Source organism: Tupaia chinensis, unplaced genomic scaffold (assembly GCF_000334495.1).
Source record: "Tupaia chinensis unplaced genomic scaffold, TupChi_1.0 Scaffold000180_1, whole genome shotgun sequence".
NCBI lineage: Eukaryota > Metazoa > Chordata > Mammalia > Scandentia > Tupaiidae > Tupaia > Tupaia belangeri.
In genome coordinates, this window is record NW_006159655.1 from 575,005 (window position 1) to 584,651 (window position 9,647).

Below are 9,647 nucleotides of genomic sequence, written 5' to 3' on the forward strand. Positions count from 1 at the left end.
GATGCAGGAGAAAAGAGACAATTCCAGGAAGTGAGGAAGTTCTTGCACGATCTGAAAGAAGAGATACACATCATAAAAAAAGAATCCAATGGAATTGTTAGAGATGAACAATGTAATATAGGAGATCAAAACCTTCCTTGAAAGTATTAAAAGCAGATTAGATCATGTAGAAAATAAAATCTCAGATGTAGAAGATAGAATCTCTGACCTAGAAAAATTAACCAATAAGACAGAAAATAACCCCCCAAAAAGAGAATGAGAATAATATATGAGTAATACTAGATACCATTAAACACCCAAACATCTAGATCATTGATATCCATAGGGGTGAAAAAACTAATAAGGGTGTTGATAACCTATTCCATGAAATCCTGGAAGAAAACTGCATAAACCTAGAGAGGCACTCAAATATCCAGACCCAAGAAATACAAAGGACCCTACCTAGAATCAAGCCAAGAAGATCTTCCCCAAGGTATATCACGGTCAGATTAAACCAAACCACAGACAGAGACAAGATTCTAAACTTGGCAAGAGAGAAAGATAAATTACTTTCAAAGGATATCCCATCAGAAACAATGCAAGCAAGGAAAAATGGGAAAACATATTCAAAGTATCAAGTGAAAAACAATTTCAACCAAGAATACTACACCTGACAAAATTATCTTTCATATGGGGAAAAAACCCAAAAACATTCTCAGATAAACAAAACCTGAAAGAATTTACCAACACCAGACCAGCTCTCCAAGAAGGGCTGAAGGGAGTGCTATACCAGGAAAACTAAAGTGAGACACACAGAAATAAGAGGACAAAAAACAACCAAGAAAATGGCCAGCCTAATGGTAGGGACAAGTCCAGAGTTGAATGTTAACTTCCAGAGTTTAAAAAGGAAAGATCAGACCACCATAATACTGTAAATTCAATGAAAAAGAGATTAATTACATGAGCCTGAACTGGTGAAATAGAATTTTTTTATTTTAGACTAAAACATTACTGATTTTCTTCTATGCTTTGATTTCCATATTTAAGGATTTTTGTCTTCTCTTGAACTGTTGATAGGTTCATCTACCTACTATTCGAACAGAAGCCTTTAAATCTTAAGCAAATTTCTCCTTATTAACATTTTTTGATCTATTAAAACTAAAATTATTTTTCTTGAAATTAAAAAATGCATTAAAAAATCTATTTAATGACTTCAGTAAACTACATAGCCATAGCTAGGTGCTACTTTATAGTATGTTCATTTTACTTGCTGAGATTTACACCTAAAGTCAGGCATGTGTTCATAGATATGTATATATCAGCTGTGCTTGCTATTGAAAGTTTTTAAATTAATTAAGATCTTTAATAATGAATCAATAAAATGTGAGAAAAAAAAAAGGCATGGAAAACAACTTTAGATACCAGAGACAGTGTGGAAGGAGGGTGGGAAATGACAGAGAGAGGTAGGGAATCAAGGGAGGGACAAAAAGGCAGAATATACAAGAAACAAGAAACGGAAAATTATTTGTTGATGATAACATGTATGGTAATATCCTTGATTGAGTTAATATTCAGTGTATTCTATATGGAAAATCTCATTTTGTATACTGTATTGATGTACAGTGAATAAATAAAAATAAATAAATTTAAAAATATAAAATAGAAAGTGGATGACTATGGAAGATTTACTCCAAGCAAAGCAATCCAGACTATGAAAGAGAGGCACTGCATGCCCCCACTCAATATATACCAGATGTCTGCTTTCTGTGGTAGAAACTGAAAGACTGGAAGATATAAAAGCAAGAAGAACAATTGTGGATACTAGAGAAAGTGAGAGAAGAGGGTGAGAAATGGGGGAGAGTGAAAAGAAAGAAATCAAGAGGAAAAAGAAAGAAGCAAATCATTTAAAGAACATAAAAATAGAAAATTATCTGTTGACAATACATATGATAATATCTTTGACTGGACTAAGATGCAAGTGTATTCATGCTGAGAAAATTCATTTTGCATGTTGTAATGATAAACAGTATTTAGTATTAAAAATAATAAAAATAATCATTGTTAAGTTGAAAAAAGATTTACTGTGATTTTTGAGGATGCTACATAAAATAGAATCCCAAAGCCACCTCTCTGAGAACTACTCGTTACATCGCCCATGTGTATGTCAAACATACATGGTTAATAACTGCTTTGCTCTTGCTAATCTGTCCTTTACTACAGGGGTGTGTCCCAACTAAGAATTTATGAGGGCTGAGAAAAAAATAAATGATTTTCTCTTCTACAATCTGTTTTAAATGTAGGTTGTCTGTGCATGTGGAAAGCATTTGTGGGCATCTTAGGAAGGATGTTAGGGGAGCCAGGAAATGGGTATAGACTGCTGGTAGTAATCCGAGAACTTCCTGCTGCTTTCAGCTTGCTTCCTTCGCTTGTACAGGTGAACACAGAGGAGGTTTGCTTCTTTTCTTGTCGCAATAATCTAATAACAACAGAAATGTGTGCTTATATTTCCGGTAGGTGGGAGCATTTGCTAGTTTTGCTAATCTCATTTCTCAAGTGTTGGAGCTTGTAGTCAGAACTTCCGCTTTCATATATTCTGAAAATGGTCAAAATTAGCAGGCTTCTGTATAATCTTCATCCCAGAAGTCTGACACAGTTTCTGTGGTGGCAGCTGGAGTGAAAGGTTCTCATTTCTACTAACTCCTTCACTGAGGTAAATGTTACTTGATTCCTAAATTATAGCTATTTTCACACTATCACAGCAGAGCCTTCCAACAGCATCATTTCATAAAAGGTAATTTTGTGTTCACGTTGATTGTCAAGCCAATTTAAGGTAGCTAGAGAAGCTTTAAAGATAAATTTGAAGGATTTGCTGAAACTAATATCATCCTTGCAAAATAAACTTAAATGTGTACACCAAAAGAAAGCCACTCAAAACAAATGATGTGTACTATTTATTGCCAAATAACAAACTTAATTATGCATGTGAAGAATGTTTCCTAAGTACCCACTCTGTGCCAGACGCCATGGAGTACTAGAACTGCATATGTGAGCAACACGGTTGCTTCCCTCAGGTGGTAGAGTAGCCAGAGAAGGGCTAGAAAGAAAACTGTTATAAAATGTACCATGAGCAGGCTGGTGGGGTGGGGCAGATTTCTGAATAGAGAATGTCTTAGGCGAATTCTGAAGGCCAGATAGTTTAAATGGGTTCTTTTTTCTTTCTCCATCCAGGGATAAAGTCTGCCAGCCTCTTACACAGAGGATTTCGTTTAACCCAAGTGGTAGGTACTATTGCATCATGCTCGGACAAATTGAGAAACTGAGACTCAGAAGAGTAAAGTAACTTTCCCAGAGTCTCAAAGAGAGAGAGCTAGTAAGAGACAGTTTAGAGGAGATCCTAGATAAGTTGATTCTCTAAGCTCACTTTCTCACTCTCAGTCTGGGGGAACGGCTGTGCCAGCAGATGAAGCAATCTATACAGACTTGGGTTGTTTGATTCCTAGGGTGCACTTGTTAGAGTTCTGGCAGCTGAAGTCAGTCAATAAGAGGCAAATCTGCCCTACTCAGAAGCCAGGCCTTTATCTCATAGGTTCTGTAAGAAGGCAAGCCTGTGATAGTTAATATGGGGTGTCAATTTGTCTGGACTGAAGAGCACCTGCATGGCTGCTAAAACACTGTTCCTAAGTGTGCAGACAAGATTGCCACAAGACTATTGCCAGACAAGATTGGCATGTGAGCCAGTAGGCTGACAGAGGAAGACCCACCATAATGTGGGCAGGTACTGTCTAAAATTCTGGGAACATGGAAGGTACAGAGGAAGAGGGGGTCTGTTTCTTCTCTCCTTTCCTCTATCTCAATCTTTCCTTCCAGAGCATTCTGTGTGTTCTATTGTTATACATTTGCCTGCCTCATCCCTGCTTCTCCACTTGATTCTAGCCCCCTCATCTCCCACTCCCCTACTTAGGCTTCAAGGTCTTTAACCTTTGGACTCTGGACTCATACTAGCAGTCATCCAAGGGTTCTGGGGCACACAACCTCATGAAGACCCCCTTAGACTCAGACTGGAACTGCACCAGCTTCCTGCATCTGAGCCTCAGCTGTTTCTCCAACTTGCAGACAGACTATTGTGGGACTTCTCTACCTTGTGCTCAAGTGAGATGATTCCTATAATAGATCCCTTCTTTCATAAGTATATTTATCCTGTTGGCTCTGTTCCTGTGGAGAACCTTGACCAACACAGAGCCCTATACCCCTACATCTGCAAGGTACTCAATTCTATCAAAATTTACCATTTCATTCCATTCCATTTGAATTAAGAATGATTTAACTGAAGCCAAGGAGACCCACTTTAAATTTGATACAGATAGGAAGTCTAACATCAGAAAGAGTATGATGAGTTTGAAGCATGAAGTCTGGTATACCATACATCTAAATAAATGCATATCGATGATATGGACATGATTTAAAAAGTTAATAATCATAGAACTAAACTATATGCTTATATGAAGTTCAAGAACAGACACAGTTCATTTATCATGATACAAGTCAAATATTCGTTACTTCTTGGGAAAGAATCTTATTGGTTAGAAAAGGGTCAAAAAGAGACGAAGAAAGCATTTTCTTCTATAAACAAGAGAGAAATAACTAGTAAGAATTGATAACTGGCAAGAACAAACTGCGTTCACCTACTTTTTTGTAATTTTAAAGTGGATTGGATTAATTTTGCCACCAATAAGTGAGGTAGCTTTGCTTAGCTGTCATTTGCTAAGTTTGGTTAGTAAGAAAATGTGTTGGGACAAAGTTGCCACATTGCTCTGGCCTCCGTGATCTTATAACTTTTCTCCTCCTGATGCCTGTATCCTTTACTTCAGGCTTTAAACATTGTTCATTCCTTATACTAAAAAATAGTTACTGCATCTTAACCTCTAAAATATAAATTGTTTTGATAATTTTACAAGTCAGTAAGAATAATTACCAGTCGTGAAATACATTAACTCTCAAAAGACTACCATATAGAATTACCTTTAAGGGCAAAAGATCAACTAATTAAATTTGTTTGTGGTGTCGTTCAGAATTAGTAAGGGTTATAATCATGTTAAGCTAGAATAAATTGAGACAATACAGTGTTTAATAATATCTGAACTGAATTCTGATTGCCTATGTAAACAACTCATCAATCTTAACATCTCTAGGGTCATAGGGGATTTAATTCCCTGTCACCTGATGAAAAATAAATATGAAAAAAAAAACTACCATAAGTTTTTGGCTTTGCTAGTATGCTAAACAACTGAAAATTGAAATGGATTTTCACGGATTCTCAAAATTGAATTTTGTCACAAGATGACAGGTTTTATTTAAATCTAACAAGCTATTGGCTGGGCTTGGTGAAGATTGAATCAGCAATTACTAGACTTAATTTTTAATGATGTGATTCTCCATCATCTCATCTTTCCCTGAAAAACAAAGTCTTGGTCCTAAACTCAAAACTTGACATTGCAAATATTTTATTAAGTTAGTATTGTAAATAAATTTAATCACAGAAATTCTATTGGGTTGCCAGAAGCCATGATGCATTTTTGCATAGAAAAATAGAAAAAAATGCCACAACTTTTCTGACTACCCAATACTTCAGCGTGTTTTGTGAATTTGGGATGTGGATAACTTCTTAAAGAAACTAAGAAGTAAACTTCTTTCTAGGGTTAGAATAGAACGTTGCCTTCAGTATAAACTCTGCAATCTTGCCACTTTATAACATCAGATCATTTTGACCCAGTGACAGCCTAGCATTTGTGAATCACTATTCTAGTGAAGCACTCATTAGACTAAATGGTAATTATTTGTTACTATGTCTCCACAATTGGATTATTGGCTCCTCAGAGAAAGGGATAATGTCTTTTTTAATGTTGTGTCCCCAAGCTTACTGACCCTGTGTATAGAGCATTCTTTACACTAATCTATTGGAATGAGTAGATTAATTATTCTTAACTTTCTATTCTCCCATTGCAAGACCTGAATCCCTTTAAGTAAATTATCATTTCATTTCTTATTTTCCCACAATGTTTCTGACTCTGACTTTCTCTTGTAAGTATATTCCATTATATTCCTGGGACCCAGAAACCACTTCTTAAAGTTTACTTCTTCCATGAATGTGAGAAAGGACCAGCTTGTGGCATGCTGGTTAAGGCAGCTGAATTCCACATTGCCAACCATGCAGTTCAAGTCCCAGCCCCAGCAGCTTGAAAACACACTGGGCTTGGGTTTATGTGTTCAAAATCCCTAAAGGAGGGAGAAATGAAAAAGTAAGGGTTTTCAATGTGACCATTCTCAATGGGGGAAGGAGGTGTGCTTTTCACTTACCTTCTCTGTCTCTCTCCAGCAAGTGCATATATACTTGATCAAATTTGTTTTTAAATGTAAAAGTAAAAGAGAGAGAAAGAATCCCTCCAACCAGATCCTCACACCACAATCTACTCCCAACTTCAGCCAGCCAGAATCCTGAGCACATACGCATGCGGCCAGTGTGCACAGGAAGACCTTGGCACACAAACCCAGGACCTTCCATATGGCTTCAGCATCACGGAGCACTGTGTCGCTGCTGCACCACCACAGCCAACTCGGTTCTGTCTTAATTTCATACTAGTTTCATTTAGTCTTTCATCTCCCTAGCTTCTAAAGTGGCCTTGAGACTGAAATTTAGTCAAAATTATTTTTACAAAATACTAGAATGTGCAGACTGCATGTACCTCAGACATCACCTGAATCTACCCCCTCATTTGCCAGGAAAGGAAAATGAGACTCACAGAAAATGGTGACTTACTTCAAGTCATTTTTTTTTTTGTCATTCTGTTTCTTCAGTCAGTGACATAATTCAGTACTTGTGTCAAAGAATGTGTCTTCCTGCAGAGAGAGGAAAGTAAAAGCTAGGCAGCATGAAAGAAGATATGGAAATAGAGTCACCCTCAAAAATTAAATAAATGGGGCAGCCGTCAACAGATGGTAGGCCAAGACAAGCCCGCTCTCTCAGGTGTTGATGCCAGCTGCATTCTGGAGTACCTGAAATACTCCAACAGAAAATTAATTCATTAGTGCTCCAAAATGTTGACAGTAGTGAAATTTATGATCTTCTTTCTTTCTTTTTTTCCAACTTTTTTTGTAATCAGTACATTTTATTTTTATCACCAGGAAAAAATTAACTGTATTTTTCATAGACTGTTTGTTTGTTTATTATGAAGGAGAAAGAAATAGGAACCTCCAACAGGTTCCTCACACCATGACACACACACACACACACACACACACACACACACACACAGTCTTATCCAGCCCCAAACCACAGGCATGAGAGCACGTGCTATGTGCTCAGGCAGTTCCTGGTATGCAAACCCAGAGTATTTCCCATGTGGTCCGGTTGCATTACCACTATGCTACCACCTAGCCAAAGCCTTTATATTTTTGTTTCAGAATTCCCTATTAAATACAGACATGTCAGTAGGATAAACCTCTTAAGATTCACAGAATACCTCGTCTGGTGATTCGTCAACTGAGTCAACTAATGGGAGTATTTCCTGAGGAAACAGGACACTGGAGTAGTGCTGGGAGTAGGGACACCTGCACAGATCAAGAAGAGGAGGAGAGACACCAAAGACAGGCCTTGCCCACTTCAAAGTGTGGCCTAGAGTAGGGAATAACAAACAATGGACACAAGACAAATCCAAGCACCACATGCCTTTGTACGTAAATGTATTACAACACGGTCACACTATTTATGAGTTGTCTATGGCTAGTTTCTTGCTACAACAGCATAATTAAGAAATGGGGACAGAAGTTATCTCATTATTTAAGCCCTTTCTCCCACAGAAGTATCTGTCAATAACTCAAGCCCACGTGGATTTTCCCATGACTTCTATAGAGCATGAAGTCGGTACCAAATCACTTAAAATAATTTTTCTTTAAACAGTAATTTACCCTCCTTAAGGCTCCAGTAACTTATAACCACTCCGTGAAATTCATTCGAGGAGTGTTTATGGCGCTCCTACCATTTTTTTCTATGTGCTGGGATATGCTATAGAAAACTAAAGTCCTAACCCCCATGGAACCTACAGTCTACTTGAGGGAGAGTGACAACAAACACATAAGCCATTACCAGATGGGAAGGTATACTATGAGAAAGAAAGCAGAACAGAGGGATACCGAGTAAAAGTGGAAACTTCCTGAACGGTGATTATTTCAGCAAAAACATGAAGGCAGTTGAGGAGTAGAACATGAAGTTCCGTTGAAAAGAATTCTCTAGGCTAAAGGAACCATAGGTGGAAAGGCTCTGAGGAAGGGGTATATTTGGGCTGTTCAAAGAACTACTGTGTCTAGAACAAAGCGAGAAAGTGGGAGGAGATAAGACAAGAGAGGTGGTAAGAGCTCTCTCAGCCTTCTTGCCAGCTTTTGCTTTCAGTTCAAACGAGATGAAAGGTCAGAAAAGGGGGTCTGAGCAGAGGATGGCTATGCTCTACCTTATAATTTTTTTAAAGCTTATTTATTTCTTCCACGAGTGAAAGGAAAGAGAAAGAGAGACAGAGACAGCATCCCCCAACAGGGTCTTGATGATGTAATCCAGTCAGCTTCAGTCATCCCTGGGTCATGGGAAAGCACAAGCCTGGCATTCTCAGGGAGGTCTCCAGGCACAAACCTGGAAGCAACCCAGCCTTGCAGAGTGTTGTGTTTTACCACTGCACCACTCTCAGGCCCCACCTGCCTTATGTTTTACCAGGATCACTCTGGGTGCTATTCGAAAATAAGCAAGGGGTAAGTAGAACCCCAAGGACTAATTAGGAAGAGTTATGGTCATGCTTAAACTGGGGTTATGGTGGTAGAGAAGTTGAAGTAAGGTTTATTCCAGATGTATTTTGAAGATAGAACCTAAAGAATTTTCTTAAGGACCAGCAGATGGTGTAATGGTTGTCACTGAATGGTTGACCGTGGTTCTAGTCCCAGACCCGGTGCTTAAAACTCATGCCAGGAGCATGTGCATGCATGCCCAAAATCCTGAGAGGAGAATGGAGGAGAAGAGGTTATGGTATGACCATTCCCCTGGGGAGTAATTTCTCACTTTCTGTCACTCTGTCTCTCTCTGTCTCCCCAGTGAGCGTACACGCCATATAGAAAAGGAAAAAAAAAAATCTCTTTAAAAAAATTGCTTAAAATGCTGTGAAAGAAACTGGAGATTGAGAGACTAGAAACATGCCATGAAAAACTGACATGGAGGAACCAGCAGCTGGTGTAATGGCTCATCACTGGACTCTCCCCCATGTAGTCGACTGCAGTTCAAGTCCTGGACCCAGTGACTTAAACTCAGGCCCTATAGCAAAAACCTCTCCCAAAAAAAAAAAAAAAAAAAAAAGAAAAAAAAAAAAAAAGAGAGAGAAGAGAAACCAATTATGAGATATTATGAGATTTTATTTAATTTTATATTTAAATTTCCCTTGCAATAACTCATGTGTTATGTGTGGGACCAGCCCTTGGCATAATGGCTATGTCACTGGACTCCCATATAGTCGACTGTGGTTCGAGTCCCAGATCCAGTGGATAGTTACACAAGGGCCCAGACATGGTGGGGTGCCCTGCTAAGACAGTGTTCTGCATGCTAGGACCACATGTAAAGACTGGTTTCAATTCCCAAC